The following is a 22,923-nucleotide window of genomic DNA, read 5'->3' as shown; positions in this document are numbered from 1 at the left end:
CTCAGGATGTGTACTATTAACTGATCCTTTCTTATCCTCAGGTTGTGCCATAAATTTCTAATCCCAAGTTCCATTCAATTACCGCTTCATAAATTACCCAAATGTACCCATCTAATCTTCAGCTTTTCACTTTAATACGAGTTCAATTGTTTCCAGTCTCTAGTTACTTGTGCAGTTTGTCATCCACGTTCATTCTCATATAAAACTACACTCACAACAAATATCTTCACGAAAGATTTACTAGCACTTTAAAGTTATATGAGATGATGACATATTTCTAATTTGCAGGAAAGTTCTTTTTGCTGCCTACATTTTATATCGTCTTTAGTTCTGTCCTTTTCAGTTATTTCATTGACCAATAGAAACACCGGTCTACAGCTTTTAGTGTCTCACTTCCCAATCTAATTGGACTGCATTACAGTACTTTTGTTTTTCTTTTACTAACTTTAATCTTTCATCCTCTTTCCAAGACACTAATCATTTCCTTCCGCCGATCCTCCAACACCCTTTGGCTCTCTGGCAATTACAATGTCATCAGCAAGCATCAAAGTTTTTATTTCTTCTTCTTAAACTTTAGCTCCTTCTCCAGATTTTTTACTGCTTGTTCTATATACGGAATGAATAAGATAGGGATGAGCAAGAGCTCTGTCTCCTTCTCTTCCCAGCTACTGCCTCAGTTTCATGTCCTTCAACTGTTGTTGCTGTAATGTCGTCTTTGCACAAGTTGTAGATATCGTCTGGCTTTCTCTGTTTCATCTCTGATAATACCATAATTTAAAAGTGTACTGTTTAGTCAACACTGCCAATACCTTTTTCAAAATCTGTAAATACTATAATAACAGATTTTTCTTTTCTCAGTCTATAGTGTAAGATGAGTTGTAGAGGCAATATTGTCGCACGGCTAATAATATTTCTCAGGAATACAAAATTAGGACCAACCATCTTCTCAGTTCTTCGATAGATTATTAAAATCAGTATTTTACAAACGTGATCTACTAAACAGTTGATTTGGTGATGCACACTCTTCTCGGCACTTGTCTTCTTTGCTATCCAGATTGTATTCTCTTTGTAACGTCTACGCTCGGGCGTACGTTAACTCTTATTAAAGCCTGTACTATGGTAAGTTGACGGGCTTCACCTTATAAGAAAGGATTTCAGTAAATATGTTGACCGCGTGTACCTGAATGAAGGCAAAATCAGACTTACACCCACTCAGTAACAACAATGATACGTCAAGCAAGTCTAAAGTGCAACTACACGTTAGGACGGGCAAGAAACATACACAGCAGATGCTACCAATTGTTAATAATACGGTCGCCAGCCTAATTAGGCATTAAGTGAGTTTTTTCCTTGTACAAGTGGATGTACGTACAAGCATAACAACACGTAATAATACTGCATTATATGGAAAATTTTGGAACCAGAAAAATCTACTGAACTAATATTTACCCTTTTTGTACTAATTTGGACAAGCTATAAATACACAACATTACACTATAATGATTACTACAAACTGCGTTTTGTCTATTGATCCAACTGAAATCGGGCATAGGTTACCCTAGAAATAGCACTTTTGAAACACACATACAATGTCAATTTTAAGAAGGGTAAAACACTGATAATTTTAGGTTTTATTTTGACTTTAACTTTGCTGGTCAAATCAGTTCAGTACACTTCAGAATTTAAAAGAATAGAGAAGAAAAGGGGGTAGGGGGGGGGGAAGGAGGGACCCTGAAACTGTAATTGTCACTGTATTGAAATTCTTTGACTATTGAACTCATTAAGCACTCAAGATTTTCAATATATAAATTATTTCTCTTTTTAGCTTATTTCCTGCTCATTTAACTACCATTAATTTTGTCTGAAATTAATTAAGCTTCATTACTAAACCAATTCCAAAATTATCTTCCAACTTTGTCAGACCTTTGTTCTTTGCTTATATTTTCATTAACAACAAAGTTATTTAAACATCATTCTAACATAGATAGGTCTGCAGGTAATTCTTATTAGCATAAACTTTAAATCTTCATTTCGGGACACTCGGATTGCACAACATATGGAAAGGACCCTGTCTCAGTTAGTGATGAGGATAATTAAATGATAGGACAATTCTGGTAAAAGTTAAATTGTTATTGAACAGTCAGGAACAAAAGTAACGCTGGTCCACACGATTACAATTCTAAAAGATTCAACCCGTTCGTGTCGATGCGGCGGTTGGCGGGCGGTGAGATGGCGAGGCGCAAAGCACACATACAATCACAGCTATGGCTCTTGATGTAGCGGCACCCTAGGTTTTGCATTCCACATATCCTAATACATTGCCTACGTATGGACCAGGCGCACAATTACAATTTTAAACATATTACAATAGATTCAACATGGGTTACACTTCAATTCTGTTATAGTATTGCTTGAAATTTGACATAAATATTAATATTCACATCGAAAGTTGTTTATAGTTTCCTCAACACAATGACACGAAAAGAAAAAGAAATGAAATCAAAATATTGCTTACACTAATTTATCGAAAATCAGAAGAAAAAATTATTATATGTACAGTTGTTGTTACACGAGCCCCTGTTTCCAGTATATTTTACTATGTATAAATTTGATGGGAACACTAAATTTTACATTTATACAGTGGTTCTGAATCTTTATGTGAATTTCCCATCCAAAAAAAAAATTTTATACCACAAGCTTCTTTTCACTCACATTATATAGGTCTACACTTTTTTAATATATCAAGAACATTTACTTATCATTTACTTAAGTGCCTTTGGCACAGTCCACTCTCCTATCACAACATTATTTAAATTGCAAATTACTCATTTTTACTAAATTTCTCAAAGAAATAATTTCAAAATCTGGAACACAAACATTTAACCACAAAAAACAAATGCAAATATCTATATACACTCTAAGACAATTTGTTGCTGCTTGCATTGAATGGCAGTCCATTTCCTTACTTACTAAATTAAAAAAAACACACACAATAATATTTAGAAAATTACTACACACATTTGCTGCCTATTATTCAGACTTGGGCTGTCCTTTTCACCTCATATTGTCACATCTCCTGTATCACACTTACAATTCTCCTTTGACTATTTATCTGACCTCTTTGGTGTTTGGCAGTCCTTTATATTATGGTTCATAGACTGCCCAGTTTCATTTTTGACAGTCCCATCTTTTATCTGGCTGATAGCATCTATCCTTTCTTTTCAGCCCTTTTTCTCCATACCTCTTTACATTTATAGCACAATTGGTAATCTGAAACTCACATAATTACATTAGTACGCTGATATTGGTCTACCTAAGTTACAAAGGTTTGTTTCATTTGGCATAAATTAGCTTCAGCATAATATACAGTATATTTACTGTAAATTGTTTTCTGATTGTACTTAGTTCACTCACTTCTAGGAACATAGTTTCAGGTCCACAATATTTCTTACACCTAAAGGTCTTTTGGATTTTGGGTAGATCAGGTAGTAAGCAGTAGCGTGTGGAATGTTCTGTATTATATACGGTCCATTATAAATATATTTAAATTTGGAAATTTCATGGTTCAGTTCACTAGATTTTTCGTGGGTTTTTAAAAGAAGATAATCTCCAATTTTAAATTTGGAAACTTTCAGATTTTTATCATGTCTTTTAGATCCCGATTCAGCTTTTTGCTTTGCCCTATTTCTGACTAATTCTTTCTTTTGACTCAACCCCAAGCTTGTACAAGGCGGAAACTCTAGTTTTTCCTCAATTAAACTTTTACTTCTGCTGCCTAACAAAATTTCTTCCGGTGGGAATCCAGTAGTTTCATGATGTAATGTGTTCATGACAGTCTCAAAGTCCGATATAAACTTTCCCCAGGCCCTATGGTTATGACTGAAGTACGTTCTACATAATCTTCAGATTTCTCGCATGTACCTTTCAACCGGGTTGCTAGCAGGATGATAAGCTGATATATATTTAACCTCCACACCATTTTGCTCCATTCCTTCTTTCCAATTTTTGGATATGAACTGGGGTCCATTGTCAGATAGTACTGCCTTGGGTTTCCAGATGGTTCTGAAGTATTCGACCATCCTATTAAATACAGCTTTTGCTGTTGCTCTTTTCAAGGGGTATAATTTCACAAACTTTGAGAATACTTCCAAAACTACTAAAATATATGCACAATTTCCCGAAGTCTTTGGGAGGGGACCATATAAATCGACCAATAATAAGTCTAGGGTGTCTTAAGGTAATGTACTTTGCATTGGACCTCTATTAGTTCTGTTCGGTACTTTGGCCCTTTGACAGACATCACACGATTTAATTCGTTCTTTTACCTTCTTGCTGACACTACCAGCAATCACTACTACATTATTCAGTTTATCCAAACATTTCTTTGGACCACTATGCCCCAATGCTAAATGAAAATAATCTATGACATCAGTATCAAACTGGTGTGGCCAACATACTCTCCATTCCTCAGTGACTAAATCCTTCCTCCTATATAAAATGCCTTTAAAAATTTTGTAATATTTCTTAATTTGAGGATACTGCACACTGTCAAAATTTACCTTCACAGATTTCCATGTTGGATCCTCATTCTGACGGTATCTCATATTTTTACATATTTGCTCAATTTTCCTTTTTCCTGAAACCTCTTTCATATACGTTATCTGAAAAGAAACCTCTGCACCATTTTCATTGGGCACTTCACTCATACCATTAGGCAATCGAGATAAAGCATCAGCCACATAATTCTCAGTACCCTTAACATAGCAAATCTCGTAATCAAATTGTTGCAGGTACAAAGCCCAACGAGTTAGCCTGCCATTAAGTAAACGACAATCTTTAAGAAAAGTTAAAGCTTTGTGGTCAGTATGTATGATGAGCTTATGGCCCCACAGATAATTTCTGAATTTCTTTAGCCCCCATATAATGGCTAAAGCTTCCTTTTCCGATATAGTGTAGTTTCTCTCGTATTTTGATAGAGTTCTACTTGCAAACGCGATAGTCCTGTGTTCGATTTCTTTGCCATCACAGATTTCTTGGAAAACTTCTACACCAGTTCCATAAGCACTGCTGTCAGTACTCATGTGGAAAGGTTTTGACAGTATGGGGTGATGCAAAATATTGTCATTCAAAAGCTCAATTTTTAAATTTTCAAAATCTCTCATGCACCCTTTAGTCCACACAAAAGCACTATTTTTCTTACGTAGATTATTCAAATGAGGACTATTAAAAACTTGCCCCCTGACGAATTTTCTATAGAACCCACATAACCTAAAAAGGCTTTCAACTGTTTTTTATTTCTAGGAGCTGGACATCCTGCTATTGCACTTAATTTTTCCGGGTCCTTGCCAATACCGGTCGTAGTAATAATGTGCCCCAGAAACTTTATTTCCGACTTCACAAATTCACATTTCTTCCACTTAAGTGTCATGCCCCCTGCTTGCAGAGCAATAAAAACTTTCTGCTATAATTCACAATGCTCTTGCCATTCTTCTGTAGCAATCAGTAAATCATCTACATAAATGGTTAGCTGGGAACTCAGTTCTCTCCCTAATACAAAGTCCAGCACCCTAATAAATACTGCCACAGAAGTGCTAAGCCCAAATGGCACTACTTTATACTGATAGCATTTCCCGGCGAATAGAAAAGCGGTATATTTACGGGATTCTTTACTCAATGGGATTTGCCAGTATCCGGCGGTCATGTCCAGACTGGTTAAATACTTCAGATTATAAAATTTTTGGAGCATTTCGTCCAGATTTTCCGGTCTGTCTATTTCCTTCTTTACAATTTTGTTCAAAGTCCTGGCGTCGATAACTACTCTCACTCCCCCATCCCTTTTATTCACGATGATAAGGGGACTATTATATTCGCTGCTACTCCGTTCGATTACACCCCATTCTATCATTTTATCTATTTCCACTTGCACAGCCTGCCTCTTTGATATGGGTACCGAAAACGGTCTTACAAAGAAAGGTTTATGCTCTATGGTCTCAATCTGGTATTCGAAGTTCTTAACTAGGCCAGGTTTGTCCGAAAATACGGTGTTATTACTTTCTAAAATATCAAACAATTCTGTTTTCTGTTCGGGAGATATTCCCTTCAAATTTTCTACAATTGCTTTAAAATTATGCCCCTGCTTGTCACTCTCATCTATTAACCTCTGGACATGGTACACCTCATACATGTTTGTCAAACCATCATTCCCTTGGTCGATCTCCAACAATAAAGAATCAATTTCTGAATCGAACACCTTCCCATTTTCCTCAAATTTTAATTCCAAATTTCTAGATGCATTATTAATTTTGATCACTTCCTGGCTACAATCAATGATAACCTTTTATTTATCTAACCAATCTATTCCCAGAATCATTTCAGTACTCAAGTCTGGCACAATCAAAAAATCGTGTTCAAATTTTTGTCCTTTTATACTAAATTCAACCAAAATCTGGTTCTTTACCGGCTTGCTAGTCTTGCCAGTAGCACCAACAATTTTTACACCCGTCACTGACATAATTACTAGTCCAGGCTTATCACAAATGTGTTCGAAAAACGACTGGGAGATTGCACTTATCTGAGATCCAGTATCAAGAAGTACTTGTAATTTCACATTATAAATTTCAACTGGTATTACAGTTTGTTTCACCGTCGAATGTTTTTCATTGTTGTGATCTTCCCTAAGCAAATCCGGGTCGACGATAACATCGTCCCAAGATATGCTTTTAACATTCACCTCACCTATATCTGGCGGTTTCTTTGGTTCCGGGAGTTCAAAGTCATTAATTACTTGAACTCTTTGTAAAATAGACCCTGAGTCGTCAGGTGGCTCTTTCTTTCTTTGTTCGGTCTCAGCATCTGGATTTTGTTTTGAAACTTCATCATTAGGTACAATATCGCAATCAGCTGCATCCCCATTATTTTCGCTAGTACCGAAATATTCGTCATCTGAACCATCGTCTGAATCCGACCATTCTGGATCACTTTCAGGTTCTAACATAAAAGCTTTTCTGAGACAGGCACTAAGTTCTTCCTCTGCATTTTCGTCAGGCTTTAATTTTAATTCAATATCCTCTTTTGGCAAAACGGCCTCATTATCAGCTTTACTCACATCTACTGTTACTTCATAATTAGTGTAATCCTCGTGGACTTCAATTACTTTTAGGTAATTATCTGCCTCTTCCTCACGGTGCCTTTCGGTAGCAGCTCGTACTGTTGGCGGATCGTTAACAGAAGTTACTTCCTCGTCAATGCTAAGGATTTCATCCTCCAATTCCTTCCTATCTTTAACCTTCGTCCTATCGGCAGCACGCATACTTTACGCGGCGCTGTTTACTCTTTCCTCTTTAAACTCGGGCCACGTCACCTTATCGACGTCCCTATCATCTCCTTTTTCACTAATTAACTTCCTTGCTTCGTACTCCTTCTTCAAATCCTCCCACTCACATTGCTTTAGGCCCTTGTACAGATCGTCGATCTGCACACGCCAATTACTTACTTCCGCTAATTCATTCTCGCCATTTACTTCATTGCTAACACTGCTAACCGCACCTCTCTGTGTATCCACAGTTTCATCTATTATTTCCCTCGCCACGGAATTATCACTCATAATGTATTCACCAGCTCTTACGGCAATGTTCGTATCTAATGCTGCCGCATTGCTAGCGGCTTCTCTCTGAACAGCTGTTCTGCTAGGCTGGGCCGTTGCCCTCTGATACTCCACTCGCCTGTTAACAACTATTGCTCTGCGCGGCAAAGATGAGTCATTCGCGCTCGCACCTGACGCTTGTTTCACAACGACACGTTGCGTCGTTCCACGTCTGTCTCTAACCTGTCTCATAATTTTACTGTGAGTTCGGTAACTTTTCTTAAATCGGGGCCGGTATATATTGTCCGCTTCCGTTTGGCACGCAACGTTCGCGGAAATCAGTTTCCCGCGTCGTTATTATTTTGCGCGGTGTACCCTCTACCGCGAACTGGATAACTCCCTCTTCCTCTGCCTCTACCTCTCCGTATCACGTTGACGCGAAACCCTTCGCTGTCATTTCTCTCGTCATTATTACGGTTATTTCGGTTACCAAAATTTTGATAATTGGCACGACTTCCGCGCCAGTGGTCTTCGTCTTCGACCCTTTCTAGAAATGCTTGGAAGCTGCGATGATTGCTTCCCACATATCTCTTTGAATCTTCTGGAAGCTTTTTATATAGTTCCCAGATGATTTCTGACTCGGATCTTCTTCTTCTTAAATGCGTTAACTTCCGGTACCAATATTCGCAGAAATCTTTCAAAGAATTCCTGCCCCTGTTATCATGAAGCTTGGCCATGATAAACTCGCGCCATAAATGATCCTGTTTTTGTTCGGACCAATATTCTTCCGTAAACCTTTGCTTAAATTCTTCGAACGTCATTCGTTCGGTATTCAAATTAATTCCCCAGCGCTTAGCGTCACCTGCTAAGGCGCTAATTACTACGTTTATCTTTTCCTGATCAGACAAGTGTTCAGGAAATATCCTCTCGCAATTTTTTATGAAATCTAACGGATGCCATCCGTTATGGTTCTTGGCGGGATCGAAGCGTTCCTCACCTTCTAACAGCTTCGTAAGTGGTGTGCCACTACAGACAACACCAGGCCTATCTTTAATTTTACTCTCAAGATCGAAAATTTTGCATTGAATTTTCGAAGTATTTTGTTCACATTTTTGTACACATCCGGTAACTTTCTCACCTAAATCTCTTTCAGTGTCTGAAACTGCCTTTTTCAATTGTGAGATTCCGTGTTGACATTCGTTTACGATCTCAGTTTTAAGACCGAAAACTTTTTCGTCTACTTTTGTTGCAACCAGAGGCTCAACTTTCTCTTGGATGTTGAGAATTTCAACATCAAACCTACTGTTAATGTTGTCAATTTCCCCCTGCATAGTATCCATATTCTTGTTAATTGTGTCAATTTCAAATTTCATAGTATTTACTACAGAGCTTAAGCTACCCACTTTTTGTTCTACCTGTTCTATTTGTTTACTAATTTTAATTCCTTGTTCTTCTACCTGTGTTTTAAGCTGATCATTCTGTGTTTTGAGCTGATGGCTCTGTGTTTTAAGCTGCTCGTCAACGTGTGTTTTAAGCTGACTAACCTGACTACTAACTTGTTTTTGAAGTTGATCATTCTGCGTTTTGAGCTGCTCGGCAACGTGTGTTTTAAGCTGATCATTCTGTATTTTGAGCTGCTCACTCTGTCCTGCAATTTGTTTGGTTAATTGTTCAAATAAATCGTTCATGCTTAAAATCTTCACCCTGTTTTGTTCTACGGAATCGGTGTGTTCCGATCCTACCTCAAATTTTTCTTTCGATTCTTTCTTTATCTGTGGAGAATCAAATATGTCAGTGGATTCGTTCACGTACCCACTATCATCTACAAAGTCACCCTCTACTTCCTGTTTCATTCCTTGTTGTGTTCGAGGCGATCTCGACATTTCAATCTGTTCGTTAACATGTTCGTGATATTGTATGTACGCCAATTGTCTTCCGCTAACGTCATCTGTTATCTGGCCGCATAAACTCCTGCTATTGCCATGCGCATCTTCCATTACGATCGGCACATCTACCGTGTCTACGTTCCTGTCCATACTGAATGCAAATTACACCACACTACTATACTTGACGTTCACTGCAATTTACTTTACTAAATATAATTGCAATTCGTGCCACTGAACATCCACTGTTCGGTATTCACATTAATTTGTGACCGACAACAACTGGACGTCCTGTCACCGGGAAGCCACTTGTAACGTCTACGCTCGGGCGTACGTTAACTCTTATTAAAGCCTGTACTATGGTAAGTTGACGGGCTTCACCTTATAAGAAAGGATTTCAGTAAATATGTTGACCGCGTGTACCTGAATGAAGGCAAAATCAGACTTACACCCACTCAGTAACAACAATGATACGTCAAGCAAGTCTAAATTGCAACTACACGTTAGGACGGGCAAGAAACATACACAGCAGATGCTACCAATTGTTAATAATACGGTCGCCAGCCTAATTAGGCATTAAGTGAGTTTTTTCCTTGTACAAGTGGATGTACGTACAAGCATAACAACACGTAATAATACTGCATTATATGGAAAATTTTGGAACCAGAAAAATCTACTGAACTAATATTTACCCTTTTTGTACTAATTTGGACAAGCTATAAATACACAACATTACACTATAATGATTACTACAAACTGCGTTTTGTCTATTGATCCGACTGAAATCGGGCATAGGTTACCCTAGAAATAGCACTTTTGAAACACACATACAATGTCAATTTTAAGAAGGGTAAAACACTGATAATTTTAGGTTTTATACTGACTTTAACTTTGCTGGTCAAATCAGTTCAGTACACTTCAGAATTTAAAAGAATAGAGAAGAAAAGGGGGTAGGGGGGGGGGGGAAGGAGGGACCCTGAAACTGTAATTGTCACTGTATTGAAATTCTTTGACTATTGAACTCATTAAGCACTCAAGATTTTCAATATATAAATTATTTCTCTTTTTAGCTTATTTCCTGCTCATTTAACTACCATTAATTTTGTCTGAAATTAATTAAGCTTCATTACTAAACCAATTCCAAAATTATCTTCCAACTTTGTCAGACCTTTGTTCTTTGCTTATATTTTCATTAACAACAAAGTTATTTAAACATCATTCTAACATAGATAGGTCTGCAGGTAATTCTTATTAGCATAAACTTTAAATCTTCATTTCGGGACACTCGGATTGCACAACATATGGAAAGGACCCTGTCTCGGTTAGTGATGAGGATAATTAAATGATAGGACAATTCTGGTAAAAGTTAAATTGTTATTGAACAGTCAGGAACAAAAGTAACGCTGGTCCACACGATTACAATTCTAAAAGTTTCAACCTGTTCGTGTCGATGCGGCGGTTGGCGGGCGGTGAGATGGCGAGGCGCAAAGCACACATACAATCACAGCTATGGCTCTTGATGTAGCGGCACTTTGCTTCTTCTTAGCGTCGCAATCCATTTCAATTTAGTGCCTATTGAATATAGCCATGCTGTATAGTCGTCGGAAACAGCACATCCGAGGCTCAAAGAAATCATGTTTTCCAGGGGAGCCTCCTCGATCCAGAGCGTGTTTCTCAGACCGATTCCCAACTCCGACTACTGCTGAGCCCGTTATGCCGTGCCGCGCCCGTGTGCATTTTCGCGCGCTTGCCTGCCATCCACCTTTTACCGCTCCCCTACAGACAGGGTATTCACCCTAGTTTTTGCATTCCACATATCCTAATACATTGCCTACGTATGGACCAGGCGCACAATTACAATTTTAAACATATTACAATAGATTCAACATGGGTTACACTTCAATTATGTTATAGTATTGCTTGAAATTTGACATAAATATTAATATTCACATCGAAAGTTGTTTATAGTTTCCTCAACACAATGACACGAAAAGAAAAAGAAATGAAATCAAAATATTGCTTACACTAATTTATCGAAAATCAGAAGAAAAAATTATTATATGTACAGTTGTTGTTACATCTTATGTATAGTATAAGTGTATTTCTCCTGTTCCGTACATCCTGAATTTAAGGTGTAAAAGTTGTGTCAAGGCTGGTTCTCCAAACGATAATAACAATACTGAGATGATGAACTCTATTCCAAATGTCTTACCACACTTAAATTTTTCAGTGGTTTCTCAAATTAGTCTCGTAGTATCACATCAACCATCTTGTCTTCATACACTTCCGATATCTGCAAGCTTTAAGGCTGCAGCTCGTCTAAACGAAGCAGCCGTTTATGGACTTTATTTGTTAATTGTCGAGTAATTTGGTGCAACAAGTTCTAAATTCATCTATTTATCTTCATATGTTTCAGGCTCAAAAACCTTCGTTCATATTTTGTTCTTGTGATAGTATGGACCAATTAGTCTTTCTTTAATGCGTATTCCATGGATCATATTCGTGGCAGCTCACCATGATGTACAACGTGTCATTAAGTTCACAAATAAGATGCATTTTCTAATATATGACTACATGATGGCCATTTACATAAATGGATTATTTGTTTCGATCTTAACTTACAACAAAATTTTATAAATGTACTCCATCAGATACAGACTGTCTACTCAGATATTCATCAATGGAGTAATAGAGCTGTGAAGTAGAAATTATCTCTGTTTTTAATAATTTTACTACCTGCCAGCATCACTAATGCACAAGTGAGATAGTAAAATTTCTTATAGATGCATACTTTACTGCTTTTTCTGAAAGTTGTCAACTTGAAGACTTTCTTTTTCCAAATCTTATTTTTATGAGTTTTCTGTTATTTTCAAATAATAATTGATGCTTCACAAGAAATGTTATAAAACAGTAAATGTATGGAGTCGCTGTTGTTAGTATGCCTAATTTTTTAAACATGTGTCTACGTGAAATTTGAAGATGGATAGAGGTATTATTTGTGCAACATGTTTTGTGCAATGACTACTTATGCATATATGTAGAACTGTCCCATAAAATTGTTAATATATGACATCAAAGAATGGAATAATAAACTGAGCTAATTGTCTGATGTTTCATCACTACAATCAGGAATTACACATAGAGCAAATATACCTGACCTAAAGAAGTTCAGAAGGTCCATAATATGTGATTTCCAGTTAAAGTTCTGATCAATATGCAAAAACACCAATTTCAAGCAACCACATTTACATGATTACTTTTTCACATCATTGATACATAGTTTTACATACTTATTTTTCACTGTCATTGATAATAACATATGATGCCTTGTACAGGTCTTGAACGAACAGCAATTTCTCTGAGTGACAGAAAACTTACCAATAACCAATTACTGATAATTTTTAATACTTCATTTTTACACCTTACGTTGGTGCAGCTCATTCAGACTTTATTACGATGCTTGCTTGCATCGTCAGCAAAGAGGACGAATTCTGCTTTTTATTTGTAAGATTGAATGTTATTCATAGATACCCAAGAACATGAGGGGTCACATCCTGAAACCTGTGGAACACCAGTAGTAATTTCTTCACACTCAGAAGAAGGTTTATCGTGAGAACTGCATATACTGGCTGAGTGAGCCTTTATGTCTTACCATTTAAATATGAAGTGGACCCTTTATTCATTATACTCTTACAGGCATAAACGTTAAACATGTTTTCCAGGCGGATATCAGCATGTGTATATTTTAAGAAATCCATGACACTAATGCTGACTTGTATTATACTTTATTCGGCAACCTGTTTCAGCTCAAGACCATGTTCATTTTGCAATATGTCATACATATTAAAACAATACAGTGCAAGATGCATAATTTAGTTCAAACAGTACAGCGAAAGAAGAAGTAGGTGCTGGCCGGTTTGAATGAAGACAATGAACTACCTGTATTCCTCCTGTACTGTTTGAATTTAATTTTGTGTCTTGTACTGCATTTTGGTAAGATGAGCACGTTCTTCTACTGAAACCTGTTGGTAAATAAAATGTAATAGACGTCAGCATTAGCGTAATGCCTTTATTAAAACATAAACGTTAAGTCTTTGTGAAATAATATTGTGATGTGTTCAGTCAAATGCCTTAGACAGATCATAAGATATGCCAGTAGGGGAAATCTTGTCATACAGATATTTTAAGACATGGTATGTGTAAAGATAGAGTGAATGTACAGTGGAGAATCCATCTGGAATCCAAATTGCTACTGACTCAGCATCTTAGACACGCTCAACCAGTCTTAAATAGTTAGTTTTTTGAAAAACTTTTGACAAGAAAGCTAGTAACGAAACCACCAATAGTCATTCACATTTTAAAGAGGGATGTAGCAATGTCAGACTTTAGTCTGTCTGAAAAGATACTTTATGGAAGTACTGCATTTAATATTATGCTGATTACAGTAGCTGTACTTTTCTTGAAATGCTGTTAACCCCAAGAGAATTTTTACTTTCAAGTGAGTTAATTATTATCCTGGTTTCACTGAAAGAAGTTGAAATGCTCTTCAGTTGAATGATGAATATTTGTAGTATTGCAAGCTTTTTCTTTAGAACTCACCGTACAGAGTTCCTCAGTTACATTTATAAAGTGACTGTTAATCAGGCTTGCTATATGTTTGAAGTCATGGAACTTTCAGTTAACCTCTTTAATTACAAGGTCATAATGTTGTTGTTGTTGTGGTCTTCAGTCCTGAGACTAGTTTGATGCAGTTCTCCATGCTGCTCTATCCTGTGCAAGCTTCTTCATCTCCCAGTACCTACTGCAACCTACATCCTACTGAATCTGCTTAGTGTATTCATCTCTTGGTCTCCCTCTACGATTTTTACCCTCCACGCTGCCCTCCAATGCTAAATTTGTGATCCCTTGATGCCTCAAAACATGTCCTACCAACCGATCCCTTCTTCTAGTCAAGTTGTGCCACAAACTTCTCTTCTCCCCAATCCTATTCAATACCTCCTCATTAGTTACGTGATCTACCCACCTTATCTTCAGCATTCTTCTGTAGCACCACATTTCGAAAGCTTCTATTCTCTTCTTGTCCAAACTGGTTATCGTCCATGTTTCACTTCCATACATGGCTACACTCCATACAAATACTTTCAGAAATGACTTCCTGACACTTAAATCTATACTCGATGTTAACAAATTTCTCCTCTTCAGAAACGATTTCCTTGCCATTGCCAGTCTACATTTTATATCCTCTCTACTTCGACCATCATCAGTTATTTTACTCCCTAAATAGCAAAATTCCTTTACTACTTTAAGTGTCTCATTTCCTAATCTAATCCCCTCAGCATCACCCGATTTAATTTGACTACATTCCATTATCCTCGTTTTGCTTTTGTTGATGTTCATCTTATATCCTCCTTTCAAGACACTGTCCATTCCGTTCAACTGCTCTTCCAAGTCCTTTGCTGTCTCTGACAGAATTACAATGTCATCGGCGAACCTCAAAGTTTTTATTTCTTCTCCATGGATTTTAATACCTACTCCGAATTTTTCTTTTGTTTCCTTTACTGCTTGCTCAATATACAGATTGAATAACATCGGGGAGAGGCTACAACCCTGTCTCACTCCTTTCCCAACCACTGCTTCCTTTTCATGCCCCTCGACTCTTACAACTGCCATCTGGTTTCTGTACAAATTGTAAATAGCCTTTCGCTCCCTGTATTTTACCCCTGCCACCTTCAGAATTTGAAAGAGAGTATTCCAGTTAACGTTGTCAAAAGCTTTCTCTAAGTCTACAAATGCTAGAAACGTAGGTTTGCCTTTTCTTAATCTTTCTTCTAAGATAAGTCGTATGGTTAGTATTGCCTCACGTGTTCCAACATTTCTACGGAATCCAAACTGATCTTCCTCGAGGTCCACTTCTACCAGTTTTTCCATTCGTCTGTAAAGAATTCGCGTTAGTATTTTGCAGCTGTGACTTATTAAACTGATAGTTCGGTAATTTTCACATCTGTCAACACCTGCTTTCTTTGGGATTGGAATTATTATATTCTTCTTGAAGTCTGTGGGTATTTCGCCTGTCTCATACATCTTGCTCACCAGATGGTAGAGTTTTGTCATGACTGGCTCTCGCAAGGCCATCAGTAGTTCTAATGGAATGTTGTCTACTCCAGGGGCCTTGTTTCGACTCAGATCTTTCAGTGCTCTGTCAAACTCTTCACGCAGTATCTTATCTCCCATTTCATCTTCATCTACATCCTCTTCCATTTCCATAATACTGTCCTCAAGTACATCGCCCTTGTATAAACCCTCTATATACTCCTTCCACCTTTCTGCCTTCCCTTCTTTGCTTAGAACTGGGTTGCCATCTGAGCTCTTGATATTCATACAAGTGGTTCTCTTCTCTCCCAAGGTCTCTTTAATTTTCCTGTAGGCAGTATCTATCTTACCCCTAGTGAGACAATCCTCTACATCCTTACATTTGTCCTCTAGCCATCCCTGCTTAGCCAATTTGCACTTTCTGTCTATCTCATTTTTGAGACGTTTGTGTTCCCTTTTGCCTGCTTCATTTACTGCATTTTTATATTTTCTCCTTTCATCAATTAAATTCAATATTTCTTCTGTTACCCAAGGATTTCTATTAGCCCTCGTCTTTTTACCTACTTGATCCTCTGCTGCCTTCACTACTTCATCCCTCAGAGCTACCCATTCTTCTTCTACTGTATTTCTTTCCCCCATTCCTGTCAATTGTGCCCTTATGCTCTCCCTGAAACTCTGTACAACCTCTGGTTCTTTCAGTTTATCCAGGTCCCATCTCCTTAAATTCCCACCTTTTTGCAGTTTCTTCAGTTTCAATCTGCAGTTCATAACCAATAGATTGTGGTCAGAATCCACATCTGCCCCTGGAAATGTCTTACAATTTAAAACCTGGTTCCTAAATCTCTGTCTTACCATTATATAATCTATCTGATACCTATTAGTATCTCCAGGATTCTTCCAGGTATACAACCTTCTTTTATGATTCTTGAACCAAGTGTTAGCTATGATTAAGTTATGCTCTGTGCAAAATTCTACAAGGCGGCTTCCTCTTTCATTTCTTCCCCCCAATCCATATTCACCTACTATGTTTCCATCTCTCCCTTTTCCTACTGACGAATTCCAGTCACCCATGAGTATTAAATTTTCGTCTCCCTTCACTACCTGAATAATTTCTTTTATCTCGTCATACATTTCATCAATTTCTTCCTCATCTGCAGAGCTAGTTAGCATATAAACTTGTACTACTGTAGTAGGCATGGGCTTTGTGTCTATCTTGGCCACAATAATGCGTTCACTATGCTGTTTGTAGTAGCTAACCCGCACCCCTATTTTTTATTCATTATTAAACCTACTCCTGCATTACCCCTATTTGATTTTGTGTTTATAACCCTGTGATCACCTGACCAAAAGTCTTGTTCCTCCTGCCACCGAACTTCACTAATTCCCACTATATCTAACTTTAACCTATCCATTTCCCTTTTTAAATTTTCTAACCTACCTGCCCGATTAAGGGATCTGACATTCCACGCTCCGATCCGTAGAATGCCAGTTTTCTTTCTCCTGATAACGACGTCCTCTTGAGTAGTCCCCGCCCGGAGATCCGAATGGGGGACTATTTTACTTCCGGAATATTTTACCCAAGAGGACGCCATCATCATTTAATCATACAGTAAAGCTGCATGTCCTCGGAAAAAATTACGGCTGTAGTTTCCCCTTGCTTTCAGCCGTTCGCAGTACCAGCACAGCAAGGCCGTTTTGGTTAATGTTACAAGGCCAGATCAGTCAATCATCCACACTGTTGCCCCTGCAATTACTGAAAAGGCTGCTGCCCCTCTTCAGGAACCACATGTTTGTCTGGCCTCTCAACAGATACCCCTCCGTTGTGGTTGCACCTACGGTACGGCCATCTGTATCGCTGAGGCACGCAAGCCTCCCCAACAACAGCAAGGTCCATGGTTCATGGGGGAAGTACAAGGTCATATTGTTCCGTACTAAACTTTCCTGTTTCTTTTCCTACTACACTTCGCAAAGTCTTCGTTTTATTTTCAGTATTACTAATGTCTGGCATTAGATACAAGCTTTTTGATTGTCTTATAACTCTTCCCAGTAAACAACAATACCTTATACAACATGAAACTAGTGGCACATTTGTTTTTGCCCTCACCATCAGGTATAATTCTTACTTTCTATTACACAGAAGTTCAACGCTTTTTGTTATCCATTGTCTCTTTAATTTCTGACATACTTGGTATTAGCTGAGTAACGTTGCATTGCCTGGGTAGTTATTTATAACTGTGCCCGAGACATTGTACACATGAATTTCATTTTTTTGCTTCTAAAGCTTATATGTATCAATATTTGAAGTGGTATGATTCCGTACACAAACTAAGAGCTTGGGAAAGAGCCATATAGACCAACCTGTGTGAAAATCAATCTACACTAAGGTTCACGCCCACCGGGAATTGTACGCTTAAGCGAAATGGTAAATTGTTAGGAATACGCCGGAGTCAGGGTATATTAACTCTCTCGCCTGCACGACTACCCTCAAAATCTCCGCTTCTATGATCTTATGTTGCAGAGAAAGTAACTTTAAGCATCTGCGAGTGAAGGACTCTCACGATCGTGATAATGCATGACGCTCTCGATCTAAATCATAACGCACCTCGCTTTCGGAACAAGCTACCAAAGAGCGAGTTAAAGCCTGCAGCTGGTCTCGCCTCACGATCGATCTTCATTGGTTTCTTCAGATTGCACAGCCCTCAGTCTTTTAGATGTTCTGGTGTATTCAGAAAGACTCGACCGTTCTCTAGGCATTTTTAATGGTAAACAAAACTAAATAAAAATGTAATGAGTAGGCACCCAAATCACAAAACAAACTTAATAAAACATCAACGTCATAAATTCGTTTTTGCTAGCAAAGAATACAAATAAAGCCAATCAAAAGAAGAAAAGCAATGTTGTCAAGTATTTAGTACAGAAAGTGAAATCAGTAAATCCTGTATCGTAGCCAAGTAAATTCGCTGTTATTTTGGATTTGTTAAGACAAGATTGCGGCGTTTAATTCTGTCAGTGACTTAAAGTTATGAAAAAATACATCTGTTACTGAGTTAAAAACATTAAAATAACATTTGTTGGTTCTCTGGTTTACTACGAAACTAACAGCACCATCTGTTGGTTCTTTCGTATACTACGCCATGATGGTTAAACATCCGAACTACTAATCTGAGCAGCTGGTTTTAGATGAAATTTAAATTTCGATATCTTTTTTTCTCTGTTCCGATTCTGATGAGATGAAGCCCGTATTTTGACGCAAGCTACGCTCTGGCTTGCTGCCGGATCCTAAAATCAACGTGATTCAATATTTGGGTAATATAACTGTCCACCATCCTCATTGCAGTGCTGCAGCTCCTGAGTCCCGCTGAAAAGTGATGTCAAGGCCCCAAATCGTCGTTCTGTATAGGCGTCTAATATAGACGACCAAGCCCACGCGCCACCCATCACTGTTTCTGTCCTCCAGCACTAATTTGGTAGCGGCAAAAATATATCGTAACTAGAGACTATTTTCAAACACTCGTGCGGGCCGCACCTAAGAACGTTCTGTTTTGATGTTGGGTATGGCTTCCACGTCCTGCTAAGCGGAAAACTATTGTCTCTATTAATCAAATTATCCATCAACCTAATTGCAAATGCCTCTTTATAAAAACTATTCCAAAACCGGAAGTGTTGCCAACTGTCACAGCGTCGTCGAATTTCGTTCCGTGTCCATCGTTTAAGCAATGTTCTGGTAACGCCAATTTTTCTTGCTGTTGTAGCCTCGTATGACTGCCATGTGGCACGCACCTGGCCCGAACTGTGCTACTAGAACGGCTGATATAAGCCTTTCCTCACTGACACGGAATTTTATTTATGCCAGGTTTCCTAAGCCTCATATCATCTTTCACAGAGCAGAGCAGTGCCCTCATCTTTGAAGGTACGCGGAACACACTCTTAGCGCTAAAATTTCTTTAAATTCTTCTAATCTTAAACGATATGCCCCCATCATAAGGATTAAAGGTCACATATCTATGCTGCTATTCATGCACCTCCGGGAAGGTCCAAACTCTGTAGGACTAAAAAAGAGAAAAACAGCTATGAAATGTATAAGAGAGGCGAGGTTCTTCGATTAAATGTCCTCTTCTCTGTTCATTTACGTAGATAATAACATTATTAGCTTCGTTCTCCAGCCTCTAATATTTCAGTACCCTAGCTAATGCGCCCCTTCCACAGCAATATATACAAAAATTTTCTCATGTGTCATTGTGCCCCCTTATTCTCTCGGCTAAAATATCTCTTAACCTTTCTTTTCTCTTCGTAATCCTCGAGTACTTCCATCTAGCAATAACGTCAAGTGGGCCACCTCTAATTTGAGCTGTCTCTGAAGCCCACAGTAACCCTCTCAGTTCTCAGTTACTCGATTTACAGCTTTGTAAGGGCAGGGTTGATCATGCCGCCGAAGAGACTACATAAGAAACTTCCTGGCAGATTAAAACTGTGTGCCGAACCGAGATTCGAACTCGGGACATTAGTCTTTCGCGGACAAGTGCTTTACCAACTGAGCTACCCAAGCACGACTCACGCCCCGTCTTCACAGCTTTACTTCTGCCAGTACCCCGTCTCCTACCTTCCAAACTTAACAGAAGCTCTTCTGCGAACCTTGCAGAACTAGCACTCCTGAAAGAAAGGATATTGCGGAGACATGGCTTAGCCACAGCCTGGGGGAGGTTTCTAGAATGAGATTTTCACTCTGCAGCGGAGTATGCGCTGATATGAAACTTCCTAGCAGATTAAAACTGTGTGCCGGACCGAGACACGAACTCGGGACATTTCCCTTTCGCGGGCAAGTGATCTACCAACTGAGCTACCCAAGCACGACTCACGCCCCGTCCTCACAGCTTTACTTCTGCCAGTACCTCGTCTCCTACCTTCTGCAAGGTTCGCAGAAGAGCTTCTGTCCTTAAAGACTGATCTATCATCCAAATTCCCTTCCTGCTGATATATGGGGCATGAGTCATAAAATCCACCTGATAACAGTATCAACAGAAATAAAACTCATGTTTGACTTTTTATACACAACAGATTCTTTAGTAAGCAATCTGACAGTGCCACTATCACAATATTAAAAATAGTTTATGTATACTGAGGACATAACGAGTCCTGTTGTATTTCCCTAAGCTAATCCCAAAATTACTTTACTTTCTGTTGCACACTTGTTGCCCAGTACAATGTACTGGATTCTATCTGTGGTTGCATTCTTTAAGCGAAACTCACATTTGATGATACTGACAGTATGGTACAATATCAGTCAGATATCTTGAAAGACTGGATCTATCAATTCACTTGCTTCTATTACTTGCTAGTATGTCTTGTTAGAGAAAAAGCGAGCGTTTATTTCACTCTTCAGTGTGATGGGTCCATGCTCGCGTATGTGTTGGAGTGAGTATGATTTCTATACCACCATTCTCTATTTCATAGATTAGCCAACATTCTAGTATGCTGTGTTACGATATTTGGCGTAATTAATATACAACATGTATTTCAATGGGATTTTATAAGTTGTTTTTGCTGTGCCATTCTGTCGTTCACTCTCTAGAGATATTATTACAAGAACTATTAAAAATATAATACAAATTTTCTGCTGTTGACAGAATTATTATTTTGGTGTTCTTTACATTTATTACATCCTAATACACCATTTTTGCTTAGCCCACCTTACAAGAATTGTACGTGATGTACACACTACTGGAAAAAGAGAGAGTGCACACTGGTAGGATTCACATTTAAAGTGCTCTTCACCTGCGTGATCTGTTAAAATAGATTTTTGTCTGTTACTGCAAGACAATGACACACGTTGCTCAGGAAAGTCGTACTGGCAAAGCTCCTACACGTTGCAATTGTAATAAATCCACCCAATGATGGAGGTGTAAAGTCTGGCTTAGCATTGAAATTGAATTAATTTGACGTGTTTCAGTATATTCAATAACAATCGTTCTCCAGTGTTTGCAAGCTTGATTCACCGATAGTATGGGAATTTTCAGTAATGACACTGTCACTTTCATGGAATTCTATTGCGTGAAGATACCGGCGAATTTTGTTGTCGAAAATGGTTACAGAAGAAACAATTTAAACAAAAAGAATGACTTACGAAAACTGAAAAATGTTCGAGTACGTACTTGTTTTAGTTAGATGTATAGGGTGAGTAAAAATGGTTTTACATCTTTGGAATGATATAAATATTTACTGAGATAACTTACAGAATCGATGGGTGTGTCATTTTATAGCGAACAACCTAAGATTTATTGATTTAGTGCATCAGTACCCCATTCCGTCAGTAGGAGCGCTAGCGTAGTGGACAGTTAAAATGGATAGTTTCACTAAAGCGGATCGTACTCGCTGTCTGTTTTAATTTCACGAAACGAATTCTGCAATATCTGTTCGGCGTAAATTTCGCACCGAATACCCTAAATAACCTCCAAGCAAGCCTAAAATTTACTCTTGGCACAAGAACTTTGTTCAGATAGTTTGTTCACTGCGACATGATAAGTCACCACGTTGCCCGCGTTTTGATGATTATGTCGAACGAGTTAGGGAGAACTTTGCCAACAGTCCACAAAAACCAATGTGACGTGCACCTCGCGAGACGGGCATTACACAAAAGACTATTAGGCAAGTAATGCACAGAAGTTTACACTTGAAACCGTATAGATTCGCAATGGCACAGCACATTAGTGTTACAGATAAGGTTCCTCATGGGTAAATCTGTGCGGAAATGTTGCATCAGCTAGAAGACGACAAGACATCCCTGAATACAATAATCTTCAGCGATGAGTCAACCTTTCATATCAGTGGCATTGTGAACACAACTTCAGAATATGGGGCAGCGAAAATCCACAAGCAACCCCGGAACACGTTCGTGACAGCCCCCGAGGTAATGTGTTTCATGCCCTTAAGAAATGGGAGATGTATGGCTCTTTCTTCGTCATGGAGAAAACTGTCTCTAGTATTGTGTATCTGGGTATGCTTCTAAACTTTTTAACCAACAGATCGATGAAGATGACCGAGATGGGATAGTTTACCACGAGCAAGACGGTGCACCACCTCATTTCCACATGAAAGTTCGAGCTTTCCTCGATTAATCACTTCCCAGATCGGTGGATTGGTCGTGAAGTGCCAATCGCATGACAACCTGGCACCCAGACTTGGCAACATTGGATTTCTTTCTCTGGGGTTTCATTAAAGACCGTGTATATGTTCCTCCCCTACCAAACAATTTAGCCGATCTGAAACATCGAATCTAAGATGCCGTTGCACAAGTTACGCCAGATTTGTTGCAACAACTGTGGGAAGCACTTGATTACCGCTGGGATGTTTGCCGCAACACAAATGGAAGTC

General features: G+C 38.5%; 1 protein-coding gene across 2 annotated transcripts in view; it reads left to right on the top strand.

The window, feature by feature from the left end:
- LOC126257647 (facilitated trehalose transporter Tret1-like) overlaps positions 1-22,923 on the top strand; it is a 118,875-nt gene that overhangs the window by 70,425 nt on the left and 25,527 nt on the right. The window lies entirely within an intron of this gene.

This window comes from Schistocerca nitens, chromosome 1 (assembly GCF_023898315.1).
Source record: "Schistocerca nitens isolate TAMUIC-IGC-003100 chromosome 1, iqSchNite1.1, whole genome shotgun sequence".
Taxonomy (NCBI): Eukaryota; Metazoa; Arthropoda; class Insecta; order Orthoptera; family Acrididae; genus Schistocerca; species Schistocerca nitens.
Note: the sequence above shows the minus strand (reverse complement) of the source record. Positions and strands in the feature narration are given on the sequence as shown.